The sequence below is a fragment of the Betta splendens genome, chromosome 9, assembly GCF_900634795.4.
Source record: "Betta splendens chromosome 9, fBetSpl5.4, whole genome shotgun sequence".
Taxonomy (NCBI): domain Eukaryota; kingdom Metazoa; phylum Chordata; class Actinopteri; order Anabantiformes; family Osphronemidae; genus Betta; species Betta splendens.
Window position 1 is genome coordinate 29,148,972 of NC_040889.2, and position 23,594 is coordinate 29,172,565.

A 23,594-nucleotide genomic window follows, 5' to 3' on the forward strand; every position below is an offset into this window, starting at 1 on the left:
TTTTACCAATTTCATCACGTTTCCTTTCACCAAAGACCATTCTGTTCCACTTATGAAATGCACGGTCCTGCAGGCAAATACTGTTTTCGAGGTGAGCTGGAAAACGACCGTCATTGCTCTACAGTACATTTATTAATTTTATTGGTAGTAGATTTAAAACATGCAGCAGATTGTCCTGCGGCTGAAAAGGAGCTGGTGAGTGTGTGATGGGAAGCTGCAGGGCCAACTGGGCTGAACCGTGAGTTCATGGTTAAGCCCTGTGCCAGAACAATGGACCGGCCCCTATCTACACCGGCCTGACATGTTTTAGCTCAGATTAGTCTTTAAATCTAGGTTATCCTCTGATGTAGGTGACACACTTCTATGTGAACTATGATGGGGATTTGATTAAGTGCCATTGTTTCATCTGTAACAGCACTGTGCATTGCTGTTTGCTCGTCTGTTTAGTGAACGGGATGCAGATAGCTGTTAGAGTGCAGGTTGTGTGTGAGAGTGTTTGCAAATATCGCAAAGGCATGGTAGGAACACACTTAATATTACACAACTAAAAACAACATCTGTTATATCAAAATGCCAAAGGTCACAGCAGCAGCAAATGTTTTGATGATAATCTTGGACAGGACTGCTATGATAATGATAAATCATTGGGGACATAATGGAGTAAAGCTCAGTAAATACTACATGATAACTGGTAGCAAAAAAACATTAATGGCTCAATAACTCAGTAACTGTACATATAATATTAGAAGCTCTGTTGTTTTATTACACATTGCTTTAACTCACACATTTGCATTTGTGATAGGGAGTAATTAAGATCTATTTATTATTCACACAATCCCTCATAAAAGGCTAATGAGCATTTGTTTTGATGACAGTAAAAATGCACGAGAAAACCATTTATATTTGTTAGCACTCGCAGGTCATTATGCTGCAGCCATTTGTCAGGAAGAGGAGCGCAGTCAGTCAGTGAGTCCTCCTCAAGATGGACTGATCTGCCCGACGGCGTGTCCTCCCACCAGGATCCATCTGGAACTGTAAAACAGAGGGCTCGTATCTACTGTACCGCCCTATGATTCTTCCTGACTTGTTTTTATCCAAGCCCTTCATTCAGCTGGTTTTTCAGCTTTCATATTGATTTATGTGCTGATTTCTCTTTTTTCAAATTAATTATTCAAACTAAGATCTGTGAATGTGAACATGTAACGTGCCAATCCCGACAATATATTGTTCTTTAAAATGTTGATAAAGCAGCCAATTATTTATTATTAGCAGTCATTTCAATCAGTTATATCGATAACTGAATATTGAATTAATTGTAATTGATTAATAGATTATGGATTGTGTCTCATTGTCTTTTGACTTTTACAATAAATAAGACTTTCAAATCGAGACAATTTTAGGATCGTGTGTGGTTTCAGTGACAGTGACTGAGCTGAGCAGCGCCTGTGATTGGCTGAGACGTCTGTCAATCCAACGGACACGGCTAAAGTCTTGGTCAAACGACAGCATCTGGAACAGTCATGACATCTGAACAAATACAGATCGCTGCTGAGGGGTAGTGAAGAAACTACCAACTACTAAATACATTAGGTACTAGTTTCAGTAAAAACGTATTTATATATTGAATAAAGAAGCCACGCCTCCGCTGTTAGCTAACGTTAAACCATGTTTATTAGCCAAATTAACTGTGCTATAGGTCCAGGCTGAACAAGTTCAAGAGTTTTAAATTAAGGAGGTAAGAAATGAAGAATTTAATGCTTTTGAACTATGACTATGTCTCTTATCTTGGGAAAATGGATATATCTTTCAAACGCTAAATGTCATAGCGATATTAATATTTAGTTACAGAAGCTAGTTTAGCCGAACTAGCTAGGCTTTAGCTGAGCTACAGTAGCTTAATAAGAGCCAGACAAATGTTTTCACAGCTTTTATAGTAAACGTTTTTTAGGAAATGGTTAATTAAATGTAAGAGGGCTTTGTCATCTAACTGATGCAATACTTTGATTGTGATTGTTGCTGTCACAAAGATCTGCCCCCCGCTGCGACCAAACGGGCTCAAAGGTTGGGAGGGTCGGTGAACCAGCATGTCTTCACCCTCCTGGTGGCCTGATGGCCTTCACCTGTTCTCCGTCCTCCTCTCCTCCGCACTTTCCCCCCTGCCCTGCAACAGACGTCTTATCAAACGTGACTGATTGCTGTAATCTGGACTCTAGGCAGCCATTAAGCAAATTACCTGAATCATTGCGAGGATTAGTCTCATTAACACATGATTAGCATCAAATTAAAATAATGAGTGTTTAACTTGTGATGTCTTCCAGTTGTTGGAACAGCTTGATCAGCCACGCCAGGCTGGGAGAGGGGCCTAGCCTTGGAGTGAGGGGTCCTGAGGGGCAGTGAGGAACACCTCAGGACGTTACCTGGACTGGACTTGACCTGCTCACGGTGAGTCTAATGCTCGTCGATTATGATTTTCTGTTTGGCTGATTGAGTTCTATGACATCTGTCTAACATAATTTGAAATTCAGATAAATGCACACAAATCTCAAACCATTTGCCATTATTGTGCCATTAAAATAGGAATATCAGAGAAAACAATGCAATAGTTCAGTTGTTTTTTGTCTGCACAGTGTTTGCTGTCCCTTCCTCTTCTGACACCTTTTCATGCGTTGTCATAGAAACGGTCAGGTCAGCAAATCACACACCTGCCTCCATGATGTTTCTTTGTTTGCATGATAATTGCAGCTGTTGTTCCCCTCCTATACAAAAAAGCTGCAAAATAACAATCAAACAAACATTTTTTCTGATCTCTAAGAAACAGTCAACTGTGTGTAGGATTTGTTCATAATAATATATCCACAACCAGCAATATGACATAGACCAACAAGTAAACAATCAAATTTGAGGAATGATGTTACTGTAGCATGATTCTCTTGACTTGGTGCCATAAAGCATAATCAAAGCCTTCTGTGTACCTCACCTTCAAGTTGACCTACAGTGCAGCACCTTGAGCTTCCTCACACATGAACTAAATCAAAACACTCTTCTCCCTGTAGACACCCTGTAGTGGGCATTGTATGGAGGAAGGGAAGATTTTTTAATTCCGGTTTTGTAGTGCAAATTTGTGCTAATAGTTTTGTGTCTTTCATAAATTCTTTAGGGATCCTTTGGTTTGTCCTTCATGAGCTTTATTATCAGGATGAAAACATGAAAAAGGGATGTTCAGATGGCACACAATCTTTCAGTCTTTGTCTGTTGTTTACTCTGTATCTGCATCCTATTATATTTCATTTTTTACTGCAAACTCCTGCTGTAATTCTTCAGTTGATAGTGGCTAAATTGTTCAAGCTACTTTACTTTTATAAATAAAGTGTGTGCATTATTCATAATGTAACAAACAACTACTAGTAGTGCAGTTATAAATGACCCAGTGGTAATAACAGGCTTGAACAGGACTTTCTACTGTTCAGTAACATCTGTCAGACCATAAATACAGTAATCACATTGGCAGATATTACTTTCCTCCAACCTGTTGACAGTTTTCTAAAAACAACCTTTGCAACAGAGAACATTTGATTACTTAAATAAACAGGAAAATGTTCCATTATCGTATTATTATATGTTCACAGTCACCCTGAAGTGAAGCTGAGCAAATGGGCTGCAGCAGCCAGGGAGTGTAGTGCACCTTCTGCTTTTATCTCAACAGAAGATTTATTTTAATACCACAAATGCATATTTAGTAACTGCTGATTGTAGTTAAAAACTATAATGCTAACCTGCTGCTTGGAGATTATGGACCCTGAATGACACAGTATTTTATGCGAGGGGTGGGGAAATCAAGTGCTCACCCAGAACCACGATTTAATATCCTATGCAGTGAGTACAGGTCCTTTTTGCACTAATGAAAACAATAGCAGCACTAAACACTCCAGCCTACATTTAATTTAATCTTTGAGGGATTATCTTTCTCGGCTAATGTCAGAGTGTAAGACGGCCTGTGAATATTAAATACATCTTCCCTGCAGATGCTCTGACAACATCGGTGGGATAATGTCAACAGATTTTTTTTGGAGTTTCTTCATATGGGTGGAATTACTTCATGAAACATTTATAGGGAAGCGTTTGCCTTTGCCGAGTTCTCCATTAAGCTTGAATGTCATGACACAAATGGGTGGAGTTTGAGTATAAAATTTGTGTTAATGGCCCTGTGTTTTTTTGGCTTTGGCGAAATTAAAAGGCTTAGCAAATCCATCTTAACCGTGACTGTACTGCCAGGGGTTGAGGAGAGGAGAAACTCTCAGCATCGCTGTGTGCCATATTATATTGTGAGCATGGTCTGATTAAATGTGCTATATAAAATACCTAAATTACATTAATTCAGTATGAATAATCTTTATATTACAGTATGTGTGCTTTGATTATTCGCTTACAGTAGCAAAAACGATGCCCAGACTGCTTTTTCCTTTGATTTCTTGCCTTTCCCTCAGCTGGTAAAACTAGTATGGTCAAATAAATCTTTTTGACTTTTTTCAAATCTGGAGGCAAGCAGTAACCTTTAAAATGCCCACTACCTGCTTTCATGTGATGTTTCACATCTTCCTTTTTGGCAGTTTTTAGTTGTGAAATCACAGAACATTTACAGAGTTATAGTGCAGTATACTGTAGGTTCAGTAATCTAAGATTGTCCAGGCTTATTAAATATCCTGTAGCACTAAACTGCAGTGTGGGTTGTGAAGTTGTTTGGGCCACAGGCAGCAGTAGCTACCTTCTGAAAGTCAGCAGCCAGCTGGAGTGTTAGTGTTTAAGTCACTGATAAAACGGACTAACTTTACAGCTGTAACCAAAACACACTAGCATTTGGTTAGTGGCTGATGATAATTTGCCCACATTGTTGCTACTTTATGTCTGTCGGAGCCCATCTGTGATGTCTGTAGCAGTGAACAGTATTTCTCACTGAGAGCAACGTGCTGGCGTATTGTTCCCCCTGCAAGTCAATAAAAAGTCATCCTAAGGACATAGTGGCACTGCCTAATTGCAGTTGATTAATAAAATACTAGCACGGGCAGCAGTTGGCAACTCCATTATTATGTTTCCCAAACAGATTAATTGCACTGAACAATATGAGCCTGCCACCAGTGATAGTGAGGCTCTGGATACAAAAGGCAGTCATCAAGACTGAGCTCAGCTCACATTAGTCATTTTAAATAGCTCACTCAGTAATTACTTGTGTGTACAATTGTCTTGTGAAAGACACAAGACTGTGCTACAAACAAGCACAAGATCAGACTGAGGAAAATACTTTTTTTAGTCTTTATTATTACAAAACAATTCATAGTATCTGTGAATTCAGTGCAAAAGTTATTGGTATAAAACTTTACATATCAGTTTGTTGACAAGAACGTAGAATAACTAAACACTCGGTAAAGTCTAGTTGGTGCTCGAGACTCAACTTAAACTGGGGGGAAAGTGGAGTCGCTTCCTCACGACAGCAAATAGCCAAGGGCAATAGCCGATAACTAATGTGTGGAATATTGCAATTAACATGGCAAAGTACTTACAGGGATCAAATTAAAAAATTCATTAACGTGCACACTTAATTAAGAAACACTTTTCAGTTTACATGATAAATTATGACACCTATTAAATCTTCCTCTACAAGCTGTAATAGTCTTCTTTGCTCCTGGGTATAGACGGTGTTTCCTTTCAGGTTCAAGGAACTCTCCAAGGACCTGAAGTATTTATTAAAGAGTTTTATGAGGAATAATGTTTCCCTGCAGGGGATGCAAGAGCAGCCATTCTGGGGAAGAGGTGCAGGTGTTTTTTTTCTCTGCTGATGCTTTTGCAACGCAGCATCTTTTTTGAACGCAACAGAGCCCTGAGGTACATGTATTGTTAAATTAAAATGAATGAATTCTCCTACAACACTTCATGCCCGTTTGCTGTGAGATAAGATCCTCTGTGATAATAACAAAAGTGATGGAGCTCCAGATCTAATGACAGAAAAATGCCTGTGGTTTTAAATCTTGTATCTGCATTTGTTGTTGTTAGTTGAACAGGAATCGTGAAACTCGTGGACAGCGGATGGATCCACTGAGTGGATAATGCCTGTGTAGCCCACATTCTACAGGTTTGCCTGCAGCCTCCTGTGTTAATTCGCAGAGAAGCCTTGGGAAGCTGCCAGCTGATGAGCTCACATTGTGCGCGGAAGTCGAGCCTCACAGTGGAGGCGCTGCTGTGTTCCGAGCTGCCTGTCCAACTCCCTGAGCAGGGAAAACCCTGTGGCCTTAATCAGCTCATTTATAAACCAGAGATGGTTCTACACGCCAGTAAACAATAAACTGATCATCTGAAACGCGCCAGTAAATAAATCTCATTTTCACAACGCCTCTACATAGATTAACCCGTTAGTACACAACAGAGTACAAGGAAATTATATGAATGTGACTCCTGTGGTGGCCCTAATGTGTCTGTGGCTTCTTGTTACAGCCGGAGCTCTTGACAGGAGACCTCTTGAACTTTGATTGGCTCGAGTGGGCATCGTAGGCAGCCTCTTCATTTTGGTAATCTGAGTTGTGCAGTATATCTGACATGACCCCAGCCTGCGTGTAGGAAAACATTTTATTTGAGTGGGTAGAATACTGATGTTGGCCTCCTGTGACACGAACTCACAGCACACAGGACTGTGAAGGCATTGTGCATTAAAGCCTTGCTGACCAGTCGGTTAACCAGAGAAGGTTAACCCTGTGCATTAAATAGAAATGTAATAGTGAGTGTTGTGTATGTCTGACTTTGAGAAGATGAGCTGGACAGATTTATGGTTCTAGTTTTGTTTGTTTGATGCTGTGGCTGGATTGTTTTTTCACATTATCACTGGCTTATTTTTTAAAGGTTACATATTAGGTATATATTGTATATTATTATTTTAAAGGTTAATATTAGGTATATATTGTAGCATTAGATTCAGTTGAACAAATGGAGGGAAAAATAGTTAAGTTGCAGAATTATCTGTAATAAAAATGATGTTGTTTGAACTGTCTCCTGCTGCTGGTCCTGTTTGGCAGATGATATTTCTACATGGCTTTGCTTCCTCTTTCATCATCTACTCTGGGTAAATAATTGGCAGTGGGTGTAACAAAATGGCCGGTAGACAAGTCATGAGCGTGCAAATCTGCAGTTAATTTGAAGCCTTGAAGCAGACCCTGGTTCACTTCTGTTGGATTATTTAAAACAAGTGTCCGGAGTCATGTGTCATGGCTAAATTATTAAGTGTGTATTTCATAATGTTACTGACAATATGTTAACGTGTTTTTTCACATCCCCCCACCGTGAACAGATGGGTCCTTTTACTTTATTTTCCACATCAAGTATGAATATTTCTTTGTGCCAAAAGCCACCTGCCGTTCCTTGGTCTCTCTTCTAATTATTTATGTTGGTAACACACAGCAGGACTTGTTATCAGTTGGATGGTATCTTAATAAAGAAAGGCACATCAACATATTGACATCATGTTCAAGGGGAAAATTTATCATCATGCAAAAGTGGGCAGAGGGGGGTAGCAGAGTGATCAGGCCATGTGCCAACACCTCCAAAGCTGACCTCTTTTTGTTCCCTGGCTCATGAGTTCTGTCTTCAGCCCACATCGGAGGAACCATGTGATGATAATTAGGTAAAAGCCCATTAAAAAGTCAAATAAGTAAGAATACATTATCATTGAGGCACCAGGACCTGATGATTTCCAGTTGCGTGTGACAGAAAAGGGCAAAGACGCCTGACTGTTGCTTGGAAGAGGCACAAAGTCACAGTGTGTTGTACATAAGAGGCTTCATAACATCTGGTTGTGATTCTGTGATAAAGTCAGTGGCATAGTTTGTATTTCATCTTACACCAGATGAAATAGTCCTGTGAACTAACAAATAGGTTTATTAGGTTCTTCAGCAAGATTCAAAGCAGATTGTTATAACAAGATTATATATTTGCAATTTGTTGCTGTTGTTACACAAGTTTATACAAATAATTGTATTAATTATTGCAGTACTTGCAGGTGTAGAGTTCTGCTTGGGCGGTCTCCGGTTTCCTCCCACAGTCCACAGACCTGCAGTCAGGTTGATTGGAGGCTCTAAATGGCCCAGTGTGTAGTTGAGGGGTTTGTCTGTGTGTAAAGTAATAGATAAAGACAGAAAGTTGTTATGTGAATGAGCTGGTCAAATTATCTGAATGACAAAAGAAATGGTGCAGATAAAAACATGTTCCAGCGACGCTTATTAGGGCACACAGCCAACTATACATCAAAGACTTCCCACTGAGGTAGCAAATAAAACTAGCAATTAACTTAAGTATTCATAGCGTTTCAAAGCATCCTGCCGTGGGGATCGGTCACTCTTAATCAGGGCTCTGCTGTTCTAAAGGGGAGAACACTTACAATTAAATATACCCAATACTTTAATCCCTGGCAGCTAAAGATGAATACGACATAATTACAATTTTACATGTACGACTCCATTTGTTTCTAAAGTGACTTGAAATGGGTTCAAAAATATGTCATTGATGACGGCCGATGCATTATAATTACAGATTCCTCTATCCTTTCTAAGCTTTTCTATCCACCCGCGGCCAAATACAAAAGCCGATGTATTACCCCAGGAGTGCAGTAAGCCATTGTAGCACTCCCATTACGGACTCAGATTTAGAATGGTTACAAAACCTTTATCTACCCATTTAAGAGCATATATGAGCTCATGTTATTCACAGGAGTGCAGTGAGAGAAAAGCCAATGTGGGGCTCAGACAATGCACTGACCATAAATCTATAATAGCCTTTAGGATTAAAGAATATGCTCTCTGAGTTTAATTACATATTGCTTCTGAGAGGTTTACCCTGCTGGGACAGAGAGGCACACAGGCTCCTGGCAACTGCAGATGAGGGACAGACGGACAGAAAATTAACAGAAGGATTTCTTTAATCCCAACTAGTGAAAGTTTTCTGTGTTAATGCATTATAGTTCTCCGTTATGTTAATAAAATGTGAGAAAGAACAGGCTAACGTGCCTACAAAGACAGATTTTCAGCATACAGACATTTCTGCACAAACAATGAAACGCAATATTCACAAATAAAGCTATTAAGAAAATAGTTTTAAGTTTGTAAAAGCTCTGATTTCTTTTGCTACTCTCTTAATCCTAATTAAACTCTTATTGATGTGTACAACGCTGTTTTAAATTGGCCACTGTAGCTTTTAGGCTTGTGAACATTTAATATTACTAATTCTGCATTTAGCATGCATCATTTGTTACTTCTGCCTTCCTACAGGGAGGAATTATAAAATTATAAAGTCTTGCAGTTAACAGATTGAAAGGATTTAACCTGGTGTCCAGCCTGTGCCGTGAATTATAAGGAATGTAGTAGTTTCAAACAAGTAAAGCTTACCAAGTTAAAGAAGACAAGTTTTCCGCAGTACTGCAGGGTCCAATAATTCAAAAAGTTATGGAAATTACTTCTGTTAGGTCCACTCTTCTGCAGAATATTGGTGGGATTATTACACAGCTTTAATTAGTATGCAAATGTATTTCTTTATGATCACTTTCCCTCTCTCTTCATTATATTTCATCTCTATTTATCCTTCAAGAAAGAGAGATTCAATTCTCTTTGGCTTTCGTTGGAGCACTAATTTATTGCTCTGTAATTAATTTCAAATGCATTACCCATTAATCACACACATCTGCACAATTATATGCACTGAATTTCTTCTACAGTGGCTGAATTTACCTGGCAAGTCTACAATCGCTCACATTACCATCAAAGTCATCTAATTTGCTGACTTAGTGCAGGTCAAACAAGTATTTCAAGTGATATTTTAATTGGCCGAAGCGCTTACACTTTTTAAAAGCACACAGATTTGTAGAATTTCTTTACTAGTCACCTTTTAAATTTGGGTGTTAAAAAGCAGACATAGTAAATGACCCTGGTCAGAGATCAGCTATGATAACTGACTTCAGGGGGGCACAGAATACATCCATATAGGAAATATGTAGAAAAATAACTGCATCAGTTCCTACAGTAACACGCGGCAGCATGACTGTTGCTCAACCTTGATCAAGTGGAGACTCTGTAGGCTGATGTGGAGCTTCGACCTGGGTGACCTGGCTGTGGGAGGGTGGGGTAGGGTCACATCACAGCTCAGTGCTGTTTAGATGATGAGATACAGATCACACATGGATACAGCAACACTGGGGATGGTGGTGTTTTAGTTTTCCTCCTTTCTTTCTTTCACTCTGCATCAAAGCTTCATATCCGTCCATTGACAAGGTCCTCCTCCTTCCCAGAGTTAGTTAAAAAAAGAGGCAAAACATAGATAACTTAACATAAGCGAGAGGGAGCTTTGAGAAGAATCTTTTCATAGATGAAATAAACAGAGTTATTTCCTGGTGTGTTTTGATCTGTGTTATACAAAGTGTTGCTTCCACACACAGGCTTAGTGATGCTGTCTAACCTGGACTGACTGACCCACTGGAGGTGGTGTTACATCAGTAGACACTTTGTAATCATTAAAGCATCATCACAAAGCTCAGATGTGTTTTTAATGGCATTTATTCTCTGCTTGTGTGGTCGCTGCATAGACCAGGCACTTTCATGGCCAACACCTGTTCCTGCCGTGTGTCCCTTTGCCTGAAACCATTGGAAAAAGTAAAAAGCCACTGTTTTGCTTTGACACTTTTGTTGCTTGTCAGTACCAGAACGTTTTGGACTGTTTCCATTGCAGCTTCCATTAAAAAGAAGCCTATACTACTACTACTTACAGTTCACACATAAACACATCAGTATCCTGTGTAAAACTAAGAATACACATTTATATAGGATTCTGTATGTATTCTACGCACTGTAATACACTGGGGGAAATGAAAACAAATATTTAGATGCCAGTGAACACAGCTACTGTATGCTAACAGCTGGGACAGCAGTGGGAGCAGGTGATGTCAGGACATGAGCGAGGACCCGTACCCCCCACCACACACACACACACACACACACACACACACACACACACACACACACACACACACGCACACACACACACACACACCCTCTCAACCTTCCACCGCCAACATGCTCAGTGAGGAGTCTTCATAAATAATCTTCCAGCAATCTGCCTCTCCCTGCACTCTCTTATTAATTACTTTTACGGCCAAAATCAAACATCTGTCATGCTAGAATATACAAATTAATTATGCAGCTTCTCCCCATCAAGATCCATATAACATTGCTCCTCAGAGCCTCACTGGCTTCAGACAGTGGTGGTAGCACAGGAAGTGGGTTTTTACAGCCTTTGTTAGGTCACAGACTTTCTTCAGGCTTGTCAAATGTCTACTATTATTTTACTGTGCTGATGATCAGCAGCACAAAGAAATTACTTGTTGTCTTAATGTAATTATTACCTATGTAAGCAGGTTTTAAGCAGCAAATGTCAGTGTAGAGCAGTTGCTTTTGGAAAAAAACGGTGGCTCTTGTACTGTGTTAAACAAATGGATTATGTTTTAAAAATTCAGTTTAACTCACTTTTGTATTGTGCACTTATTGTAAAACCCCCTTCATCAGCTTTATATATGGTGAATAATAAAGTCCAAAAAATTAATTGACTTTTATTCACTATTTTATTCACGGTTACTTCTTGATCTGTCCAGTGTTGTTTTTGAAATCTAGAGAGGCCAAATGATTACTTGTTGAAACCCCATGTAGACAATTACCTGCAAGTCATTTCTGCTGTCAGAATCACTGTCTATGATGGATTCAGAGCTACATAAATGTGAAACCTTCTATTGTGTATGTCACAAATCTGTATCTACAACTCTGGATTCTCCTGCTAAGTGGTTGTGTGTAGAAAAAAATAACCTTTGAGGTCCAGGGACCAACTGACAGAAGACATCTGTCTACCTATCCTCCGGCTCGTCTTTGAGGTGTCCTGGGACTGTGCCTGATCGCAGGTCAGGACCCCAGAGGGGAGGCACCATTTGGTACCAGTTACTAAGCAGCAGGGGGTGCCTTTGCCTTCCTCCCTCTTCTCTGTCAGCGTAGCGCTGGCCAGGTGAACCTGAATAGTTCCTCGCTGGCTTGCTGGTATGGGCAGGAACTACCCATCATGCCATAGTGTTGAAGAGCCCAATGACCTTGAGAAGGGTTGGGTTCCCCCTTGCTGTCAGAAGCCTTTACTAATTGATCACAAATATTATTATTATCTACTGACCTACTGCTATCATGACATTGATGATCATCGTTGTCACGGTGCATTGACGAGCCTGTGTCTGAGTGTTTGTTAGCTGTGCCTCTTGGCTAGTTCTCTGGTTATTTGCTTGAGTCCAGTGTTCCACTGAGATGCAGTAACCCCTGCTTCGTGATCATCCAGAAGTATGATGCTTTACAAGGCTGTTAATGTCTTTACTCTTGTGTACAGTAGCTCTAAGCCTTTTCCATTTCTTTTCCTTTCATTCAACAACATTGCAACTCAAGCTAGTTAATTGTAACAGTGAGGCTTAGTACGTGTCCAGGCCCTGAATTAATGCATTGAGAAAGATCTGTCTCTCTGTTATAGCAGCACAGCACAGCTGTGTGTACAGTACAGGTGCTGTTGGTAATGTCAGCGCACAAAGCTTTTGTCTTTGTCATCAAATAAAGGTAAACTTACCAAACAATTTATGACTTCTAAGCATGGCAGCATATATTATGACAAACAACACATGCTCCATTATGCCAGCTGGTGTAATGATGTGGTAATGCCGGACTCATTAACTTCTGCACACAGTTTACGGTGGCCTTTTATGACAGAATTAATTGATTCACACATGCACTAAAACAAAAATAACTGGAACGTAAATGCAGCTGGATGCTGGTCTTTAATCAGTCACGAGCACTTGTGGTGGTAAAGCAACGTGACATCATTCATGTAAATGACTGGTGAAATATGCAGTAAACAAGTCTTCATTCTTACGTCCACCTTTTGTCATCAAGCAGAAACCATAATGAGGAATCTTCAAAAGGCACTAATTACATTATATCAAATGTATTGATTCAATTTTACACAATATATTACGTTTAATTGCTATGACTTTTCTGGTTGTTTTTTTAATCATGTATGTTGATTACATATTATCTATCTGAACAAAACTGTAAACATAGAGATTAATTTGTAAAGACAGGTGGATAAAGAACAAACTGTGTTCAGTAACAATTTACAACCATATCAGCGTTGACTCATTTACTGCAGTATCTCAGTATAAGAACAACCTAAAACTAAATGTAATTACTTAATTCAATTGTTTAAAAAGATGCCACACTGTCTCTCCCCAGCTGTCTCTCAGTGCTCACATGGGCCTGTTATTGAGTACACTGCAAAGAAACACATGTAAAATATACATTATTGAATGCAAATAAGACTTGAATGTTTGGGAAGAGTGGCAAAGGACAGGAAAGACAGCCTGGTGGAGTCATTTGTACTTTCATTTCAATTATCATGTAGTTCGCTAGTTGCAGTTGTGTAACATGTTATATTATCTGGGAAGGACATCTATTTCAAATTTAACCCGATTGGAGAATTGAGCACTGAATGTCTCTAAAACAGACTTCGTCTGCAACTTTGTTGTGTGATCGAAAGCTTTCCTGTGTGCTATTAACAAAATAATTTCTCTGAATTCAAGCACTGCATGAGTAGCAGCATTGTATTGTCTTATGCCTCCATCACGGTGAGAGCATGGTTTAGATCCCTTTCTTGGAACAGCCATATACCTCTGGGGAGGAAAGGGATTTTCTTCAAGCATATGTGACGGTGAAAGTCTGACATTTAATCAAACATAGAGCCCCTATCTAAAGATGAGACAGGACTCAGGCCTTGCTCCAGATGATGGCTGCAGAGCCATTACCCACAATTTGAGCCATATGTTTAAGAATTTCACTCAAATCTCTGAGATGAAATTAAGAAAGGATTTAGCTGGAAGATAATTTTCTGTGCTTCCACTGTGATGAGGGTTAAATCAGAGAACACCCAGTGCTGCGTACTGAGGAAATGATTTTTATCTCTTAGCCTGGACTTAAAGGTAATTGTATGCAAGCTGTGCTCTGCTTCTAACCCGTAATGAATTCCTTAATCCGAGTTTCATTGTTATGAACCGTGCAATTACTTAACCCAGGAGGAGTAATCCATGTCTTGAAGTATTGGTTGTAGTGAAGAAAGGTCCAACAGTGGTTATGTTTCATGCTTAGCTCTCATGTAAGTGTTGATATCCTGTGTTGCATTTTCTCGCACAGTGTTATGTTAATTACACAGTCCTGGCACTCCATGCCTCGGCTCAACAGATGAACAACGGTAGCAGTGGTAAACGGTGGGAAGTTCAAGTCTCCCTGCACTACAGTAGCAGACGAAGGTATGGAGACACTGTTGCCCAAGGTTTGGTGTGAATAAAAGTAGACAGGGTTCCAAAGTATGGGAGGAGGTAGTGACTGACTTTGTGGAATTATCAGTGTGTGTTTGCTATAAAGAACATTACACATCATTCTCTAAGACGATTCACAGAATAAGCTTTTTTCCCCTAACTTCAAATACCAAGTGATTTATGTGCCTTCAACTTTGAGCGTTGTGGCACTACACCCTTTGCCAAGAAGTAATGAATCTACATTGTGATGATCACAGATGATATGTTGATCATCCATTGAGGTTTGTGCATGTGAATCTGTGCAGGTCAAACTCAACGAAACATGCTTAGAGTCCCACTGATGCATCAGGGACCTCTTGCAAGTGACTTGTCATTATTTTCCAGGGGTAAAACGTCACGGAGTCGCTTTGATGTTGTAGCTAAGAGTATAAGTAGCCTTGGCCGCTTTGGCTTAAAAGCCGCTCAAGATTTCATGTCTGGGACAATCCTCATCACAGCTTGTATCACCTCACCGACAGATGTCAGTGAAATCAGCGACAGCCGATCATGCTGATCCCCCCGTAATCATGTGCGATGATCCTGCTGTGACACGGAGCTCTGGGAAATATGTCTGTCAATATCATCTCTGAGGGCAGATGCACCAGCATACCCCTACCCATGCCCACCACCTGCCCCCGGCCCTCCTTCCTTCAACTTGCTCCTCCCTCGGCCATGCTCCTCCTTTGTGTGTTTTCTTGTGATGTCTGCTTCATGTCTGTGCTCTCTTGCCTTCTGCCACGCATTTCTGTGGCCCTTTGGATCACCATGTGCCATTTCTAAATAACACAGATGACATGAAGCCTTGTGTTACACAGATATGCTCAGACACAAACCTGAGCTGGAATCAGTGAGGAGAGCAGCTTTGTTGGCATGTTTGTGCTTACCTTGTGTTTCTGGCCAGGTCATGCATGTCATGATGCTCACAGAGGGCTGCACAGCTGCTGTCCCTGACCAGCCCTTCCTCCCCGTGGCTAGAGTTGCAGCTCTGTGGAAAAACAGCCACCACACAAACACTGCCTCCCTACAACAGAATGTGGCATATGCTCAGCTAAGGAAGTGACATCAAACAATTTTGCAGAGCTCAGCTCGTTGTGGCTTCTCTCCATGAAAGCCCTGCAAGGCAAAAGGTTTCCAAACAATCACATGTTTTCATGTTGAAACCTTGCAGAAATCAAAAGAAACTAGGGGAGCTATGCATATTCACACACGCCGCAGGCCAGTGCAGTAGCTGCTAGCCTCTGTGTTTCAAGCAAAACCTTGACAAAGGTCACAAACAATTTGCTGGATCCTGTTATCAACAGTCTGAATGAAAAAGAAAAAACAACAGTGATAATCACTTTTCCCAGCAGCTAGTTTCATCATCTGTAGCCATTTCAGCATATGCTTAAAAGTCGAGAAAGAATGTGGCTTGAGACATGGCAGCAGATTGAATTTTGTCCCAGGCAACATATAGCAGTCAATCCTTCCCTCTGGAAACCTGATGCCACTACTGATGAGGATGTTTCTTGCATAATATAATTTATAGTAGGAAGAGGTCCATAAATGGGAGGCATTGTAAAATATTTCCATTATGTGGAGAATGTTGGTAGGTAATAAAGACTTTATTCTACATTTTATGGCTCTCAATCTGTTGTTGTTCCCAGCAATTTTTAAATCTGTGCAAATTCAACCAATACCTTAATGTGCATGTGTAAAAGCAACAAATTTCAGTGAATTTCTTTCAAAGTGACTCTTGGGGCATGACTTTTTGACTGCACATAAAACCAGACTGTAAGTCCAGTAAAGTCACACACTGTCTTTATCACCATGGCTTCTCATTTTATATGGAAATTATCCATCTCTCTTTAACAGTGTTGTAAAGGTTACACAGTCATTTAAGCAGCAGTTGCGACAGATTGATGTTTATGTCATTACAGCAGTGAATGAAATGTGCTTCTCCTACATAAAGCAGAAATAATCCTCATGCTTTAATGACACTGGACATTCATTAGACGTAAAAATTAGGATAGGATCTTGGTGGTAACTGCAATCGTCAAGTTTAGTGGTTCGTAATCCCAGTCCTGAGGTGTCAGGACCCCGCTTTTATTTTTCTATAACTGCCTCACCCATACTTTCTCACAGAGTAAGACCATACAGTATATGCTCAGGTATGTCTAAGCAGCGGGGTTAAGGGCATGAATAAAATGTGGGGATGACACAGAGTCCAGACAAGGGGGTGGTGGAATGCCCCCCAGAGGAGATGAGCAGGGTGGAGCAAGACATGGATGTGATATAGGAAAAAATGGTCTGCTCTAGTACGCCGCTTTCACAACACAAAAAACAGTGGAGCCTTTTACATTACCGAGCATCCCCAAAACACTGTCAGCACTCTCATATGACAAATAATAATGCAAAGTGCCCAACAATCAGCTAAAGTGCACATTAATTGGACTGTTTTAAATAGAACCCTGCTAAAAATAGTGAATTTCTTCTCCTTTCATTTCACTGCATTGTAGGGGCTAATTAGTGATGAAGTGATACAAGCACTGTTTAAGTCTTGCTTGTGCTAATTTACAGCGCTCGTTCTGCTTTTTGTGTCCAGTCCCAGACGTGCTGCAGATTATGGTTCTCATTTCAGTTATCAGAGGGTACAAGAGAAGTTGTGTTATCACTCAGGATTTTCTCTTGTATTCATTTGGTTCTGCCCTGCCACGTTATAAAGAGCAGTGTATTAAGTGGTGGCTAATTGGACACTGGTGCAGACAGCCTGAACCTGGACACACCAAATCCCAAGTCATTGTGTTTACATATCAGAGCAGCCGTGGTTACACTCATCACCATATGTCTCCGTACTGCAGTTAACCCCTCTTCAATATTCTCCATATCTGCTTATGTTGCATGGGTTTGTTTATTTATATTTCAGAATATCATCTGCCCTCAGATGTTTGCTCCTCCCATCTCACACCCCAAGAAGGATTAATCTGTAACATAATGTGTGTCAGTATGTCCAGAATGAGCTTAGCCTGTAAGATGCTGCAGCTCGGCCTCATAAACACATTGTCCTGCCGGCCCTCCCTCCCCAAACCCGCTGTAGTACATGTATTACAGTATATTATTATGGCATTGCCCTTTTTTGATTTTGTGTAGTTGTTTTAGGTTTAGGGATCTGGCATCTGTTAACCCCCTCTTTCAGATGCATCAATATGCTCTGTGTTGTCTTTGCTGCTGTAAAGCACAGAATCACAGCAAAGTGTGGTTGGAAGGTTGAGCTGAAGATCTGCTGTTGTGTTTTGACAGCAGCTTGAGAGACGGGACAGATTGTCATTTTCTTGTGCATCCTGGCAGATGCAATTTGGATCATCTAGTTATATGTGATGTAGAAGTGTTTGCATTAAGGCCTTCGATAGTGATTTTGTGGAAGCTGGATTTAGGAATTGGGTTGTTTCTTTTCATTTGTGTTTGTTTGAATACCTTTTGAAATAAGTCTTAAACAAAGAGGAGTAAAACTACTGTAGATTGAGGAAGCTGGAAAACCTTTCCAGACGCTTTCGGTAATTTAGTATATTCAAATATCATGATATTATGTATGCTGAAACGCTGATATAAAGCACTAAGGGCTAAACATGGTCTGTTCTCCATCACAAAAGTAGTTTTTACTGAGGGTGACTGTGGCTGAACCTGGAGAGCTTCAGTGAGTGGAGGCGAGGGAACACAGGCAAGGAGGCAGGGACATCAGCGCGATCTGCAACACTAGTCATGGCAGATGGACATATCACAAGGCCCAGTGCGAAGTTGCTATAACACATAATGTTGTTTGTGCCATGTTTCCAGTTCTCTGTGCTGGGCGACCGGCACAAAGGCCTGGATGCTGAACTGAAACAGCTTGACTCGGTGTAATGAAATTGCCTGGATCCCAAGTGCATCCTTCTTTCTGCTTCGCTGTATTGGAACAATCACGTTGCCACACACGATGGGGAAAGCCTGAGAGGAAGCTGAAGATGCCTTTCAGTGCTTTGGACATTTTAAATGAGATACTGTATGACTTAAGCACACAGCAAGGTTCCTGGATGCTGCTTGGTGCTGCCTCACCCCTCTTCCCCCTGATCCGTTAGTGTCTCCGCTCCCCCTCCCACCTGCTCGGCACTGAGCCATGTTAAAACGATCCTTATTGTCTGCTGACAGTCAAAATCCAACAAAGCAGGTTTCACTTACCACGCAATGAAAAGATTATGAGCTCAAAGATCACTTTAGTTATGGGTCAGTAGCTTAGGGTTTTAATCTGATGGCCCCGACTGCACTGCATTGTCCTCGTCATCAGGGGATCAAGACACAGATGTCTTTGGTTAATCTTTCGTCTGCAGAGAAATATGCAAAAAGCACGGACTGCACAAGGAAGCAGACGTGAGACATTTTCCTGAGCCGTCAATGAGTCATATGCAAGACAACACAGAAAGTGAGTGTGAAGTTAACATTGAGATGTTACCCAGGAATATAACGCCTGTCGTGCAGTCCTTTGTTTTCACTTGATGTCCCAGCTCCCATCTGTGGCTAGTTATGCTGTGAACAGTTTGTAATAATGATGCCAGGAAGTCAGCAAAGGTGTAACGTGCATAAGCTTTATTGTAGCTTACGGAGGTAAGTGAGATGATGGAATCACAGCTTTGAAAAAGCTTTGTCTTAAGTCATGTTTTTCTACAGCAGCTGCTGCAGTAGTGAACTACTGGACTGTGCTGATGCGGCTGATGTGGGACTTGAGTGAAGGTTTGTCCCTTAAAGTATCTTTGACTTGACGATTAAACTTTGAAGTATAAGGCCACATTCTTCAACTGATTTATCACCCGGTTCCCTTGACTGTGTCCAGGGGCTTCAGACACACGGCCGTGATTTACTGCGTCTGATTAATTTAAGTTCTTGCATAAACATTGTGGAAAGTTCCATTAATATCCTGAAAGGCTCAACAGAAAGGATACCTGTGCTGAAGTTAAGTTGTGCATCACTTAGTGTGTAAATATCTCAGACAAGCCAAGGGTAAATGCACTTGCCAGATTAGAGGGCTTCACTTTGACCCCTCTGGGTAATTTATATGGCATGTTAATGTTTGGGCTTAGGCTGTGTCATTAAAGGCAGGCATGTTTTGGCTTTTAGTGTGTTCATATACAGTAAATGTCCACCGCGCTTGGTTTAGGTTACGCGTTATATATTTATTATCAGAAAAGACTGACCAAGCTGTTGGTCACAGAAGACCTGTGAACATGCACATCAAATCTGATTGGGTTATTAATACTTGAGTAGGGGGATGGAAAAATACTGTTTACTTTAATAAAAGGTTTATTTTATGTAGACATGTAAAAGACAAGATTTCTTGCACACACTGCCCTAGAGTGAAAAAAGGCTACTCTAACATTAGTAAATGTCACTTATCACCTAAGGAAACCTACTGGACAACTTTTCTTCACCTTGCATTTGACAAAAGCTGTTTTCAGTTTCTTGTCAGCAGTTTGACTTTGGTTGAAAGTCACATTAATGTAATGGAAGCTTAATTTAATGCTAAAAACAAAAGACATTTGTTGCTGCTCACTTTGACAGAACAGATATGAAAAGTGAAGTCTGTGTCCGCGTGGACTAGCTCAAATGGGCCTGTAGCTCAGGGACACGCGTCGGACGGCACGCGGCTGGTGGAAGCAGCCATTAATTCCATCATTAGCATTCTTTTGTGCTGCACTGCTAGCACAGAAGGCTCCTTTAATTAAATCAGCGAGGACGGCAGCAACCGTCGCCATAAGGCATTTATTTGTCTGTACACTGCGCCTGCAGTCGCATCCGTCCAGGCAGCAGTCATGGGGTTGTAGGGCATATTTTCACATTAAGCTCAAGGAAGGAACAGCTCCTCCTCTTCACAACAAATCTGAGCACGACTGCTTGTTTACTGCGTGATTCTTTGTGAAGGGACAGTAACAGCATTTTAACACAGTCTGCATCTCAGCTCAGCTCCACATTCAGAGCTCACACACTTACTGAGAGCGTGCACGGCGTGTGTGCATGTGCCTGTGTGGGTAAATATAGTTTAAAAAAGATGGTTTCAACTTCACTGTGCAGTTTTATGGGTACGATTCGATTTTAGGGTTTAAACGTGTGGTGTAGGGTTATTGTAGATTGGAGTGAAGTAAAGTCATTAAGCTTTGGAAAAGAGGCAAAGGAACGCAGCGCACATCACAGAGTGTCTTCACAACCCCCTCCACACAGCTATGTGTTCAGTAAGTGTGACTTGTAAAACCGAGAAAGTCCTGCAGCCAAGTAGAAAAATCTTGTGGAGAGTGGAGGCTGTTAAATCAGCTCATAAGTTGTTCAGCAACTGTAATGTTTGGGTGCTCATGTGTTGTAACTTTGGACATGTATGAATACACTCAAACAGTCAGACAAATGGGTCATAGATGGAGAACCCAGCCTGCAATTCACTTGATGACAATGATTAATTAGAAAATAAGTTTAAAAATCTATTTTGCACGCTTGTCTGTTGTCCTGTTTACTTGGTTTTACTCAATTGATTTCAACTTATCCATAGGTATAAACCCTGTGTTTGCATAATCATTACTGTTACAGTATTTTTCTATGCACACATACCTTTGCATTTGTTGTACAATACACGCTGTGCACTTTGTCAGAATGGCAGGGACACAGAAGGATTTCCCAAGTGTCCCAGGTGCCGAGTATGTGCTCAGTGAAGGGTGAGGACCATCTGCCAGGGCCGAGTGAAATCAGTGCAACATGCAGGTGCTGAGTTAAAAAACCCAAAGCAGAGGGTGCAGGGGTTCACCACCCAGAAAAGTCCGATCAGTGGTCAAGGGTAGCATCTACAGCATCATTTTGTTTTATGAAACTGTTATGGTATTGTGTGTATTACATGTAGAAGGCTGTTTTATTCAATTCTGTATCTGCTGTTCTAAAACCTTTATCTTTAAGTAGAGTGTGTAAATCATGCTATTAATGTCTAGTTACAGCTTACAGCGTGTTAATGTGCAGAATTTATAATAAACTGCCTGTCTGTCTGTCTGTCTGTCTGCCTGCCTGTCTGTCTGCCTGTCTGTCTGTCTGTCTGCCTGCCTGTCTGTCTGTCTGTCTGTCTGTCTGCCTGCCTGTCTGTCTGTCTGTCTGTCTGTCTGTCTGTCTGTCTGTCTGTCTGTCTGTCGCAGAACTATAATGTTGAAAACTATGTTAGGAGTACAGTTATAGTATATTTACTATGAAACTATAATTTCAACTATAATGTTGAAAACTAAATCTGGAACTAAGTCTGGAACATAATTTAACATTTAAAATCGTCCCATTTCTTCTGTCTCGTCCTGTACGTAGTCACGCTGTTCGCCCGAGGAGCTGTCATTGCTGTCAAAGGTGGCCTTCCCTTTCTAAGACCTATAAATCCAGGCCCCAGATTGAGATCATTCATCACACAGGAAGCCACAGTTTATATGTTGAGTCCAGCACAGAGCAACAAGCACATCAGCAGCATGTCATCAATATATATAACACATGCTCATAGCATAAAGCAATTAATTCTGCTTCCATTATTTATGATGTCATTCAGGACAGTGCAACTGTATGTTGGGATACATACAGCTTAGAGCCCTCCAGTCTGCCATGCATAATTCTTTCTGATGAATTGTGGTACAGCTGTTTGCATGTTCTGTGTGCAGGCTGCAGTATAAAACCAAGCCTTTACTGTAATCCTGCCAAAGGGACGGTGGGTGGATAAAATTAAACAGATATGCTTATCTAAACTATTTATTAAAGAACCATATCCGAGATATAATCCTAATATGTTATCAAGAGCCAGGAGGATTTCTGACGTACGTGCAGCGCAGAAATCCAGGTGTATGGGGTCGTAAGTCGGGGATTATCAAAAAGGTTATTGTAATTTTTTAAATAACACAAAAGCAGATTTCATTATTAAAAGGCTGAACAGACCATCTGGGTCTAGGAAAGTACTTTAATTTCATCCACCGTGCTGTGCTGTACTGTACTATACACCAATTATTAATATTGTTTTTCATCAGCTTTAAGTGAAAAGCATTTACAAAACTATATCTGATCATGTACTTGACTTGTAGTATGAGGACACCAGAGTCTGCGTAAATAGATTATCAGAGTCATGTTGAGCGTGTGCAGTGGGAGTGGAAGCTTAACCCGTGCAGAGGTCGCGTCAGAGCACCGCGATGTGGATGAAACTGCAGCCTGTGCGTTAGTTGGACTCGTACTGTATGTGTGATTTATTCCTCACTGGTTCAGGCTGAGATCGTGGTGATGTCGGGTTAAGGCAGGAAAAGTTCCTACTGTTCCTACTGTGGGGACAGTTAGAGCTGCTGCTGCATAGTATTTAACGTTTCACTGAGACCTAAAACAACCAAGCCTCCCACAATAATAGGAGCAGTAGAAAGTGCTGACACAGACTGGCCTGGCTCTGCTCATGTGCGAGAGCGGCTCCCTGGGCCGACTCCTGTGACACCAGCCACCTCGTCCTGAAGTGCGCTTGCAGCGTTCTGTGACAGGTACGCCAGCCAGCATCAATATATCCGGTCACAGAGGCGCGGCTCACGGCCCGAGGTTCATCCGCTCTGACGGGTATTTTCTGTTTGTTGCCTGAGGGATTACGAGCCCCGATGAAACACAGGCAAACATAATGTTTTGTGTTGGAGCTGCTGCCGTGGAGACAATGCAGAGGGAGGGGAGATGTTTTTCCATCTGCTTTTGCTGTGCTGTTTTTGTGTAAGTCTTGAACAAAGTGACGTTTCTTTAACAGACAGATTTACTTCTACTGCAGGTTTCTGACTACGTTTTACTAATGTAGCTGTTACTTTTTGCCCGTCCTTCAACGTTTGCCTGCACTACATGAGGAAAGCCTATGATGTGCAGTAACATTATGAAGGTTTGTGGTGCATGCGTACTAGCTCTACAAGTCACAGTAATAAGGACGGAGCTGCCTCAAGTCCCCTTTTAGGTCTTTATCATTTCTAATCATTTTCAAAGCTTTTGTGCCCAAACCGTCCATGCACAGTAGGAGTTGGTGTGTTCAAGGACCCCTGGTCTGGCCTTGCTGCCTGTAGAGCTGGTCAAGCCTGTGACCTTCTGCTTACAGGACGCTGTCTTTAACCATCAGGCCCACCCTGCCACC

At 41.1% G+C, this 23,594-nt stretch overlaps 1 long non-coding RNA gene across 6 annotated transcripts in view; it reads left to right on the forward strand.

Annotated features, from left to right (window-relative positions):
• The first annotated feature begins 1,438 nt into the window (after positions 1-1,438).
• Positions 1,439-23,594, forward strand: part of LOC114862353 (uncharacterized) — a 44,349-nt gene continuing 22,193 nt past the window's right edge. For 3 of the 6 annotated variants that reach the window (XR_008695612.1, XR_003786947.3, XR_003786951.3), the window contains exons 1-2: positions 1,452-1,735; positions 2,319-2,442. This is a non-coding gene — a long non-coding RNA (uncharacterized LOC114862353). Of the gene's footprint in view, positions 1,736-2,027; positions 2,185-2,318; positions 2,443-23,594 lie in introns of all 6 variants that reach the window. The other 3 variants (XR_003786948.3, XR_005898102.1, XR_008695611.1) reach the window with 3 other exon arrangements.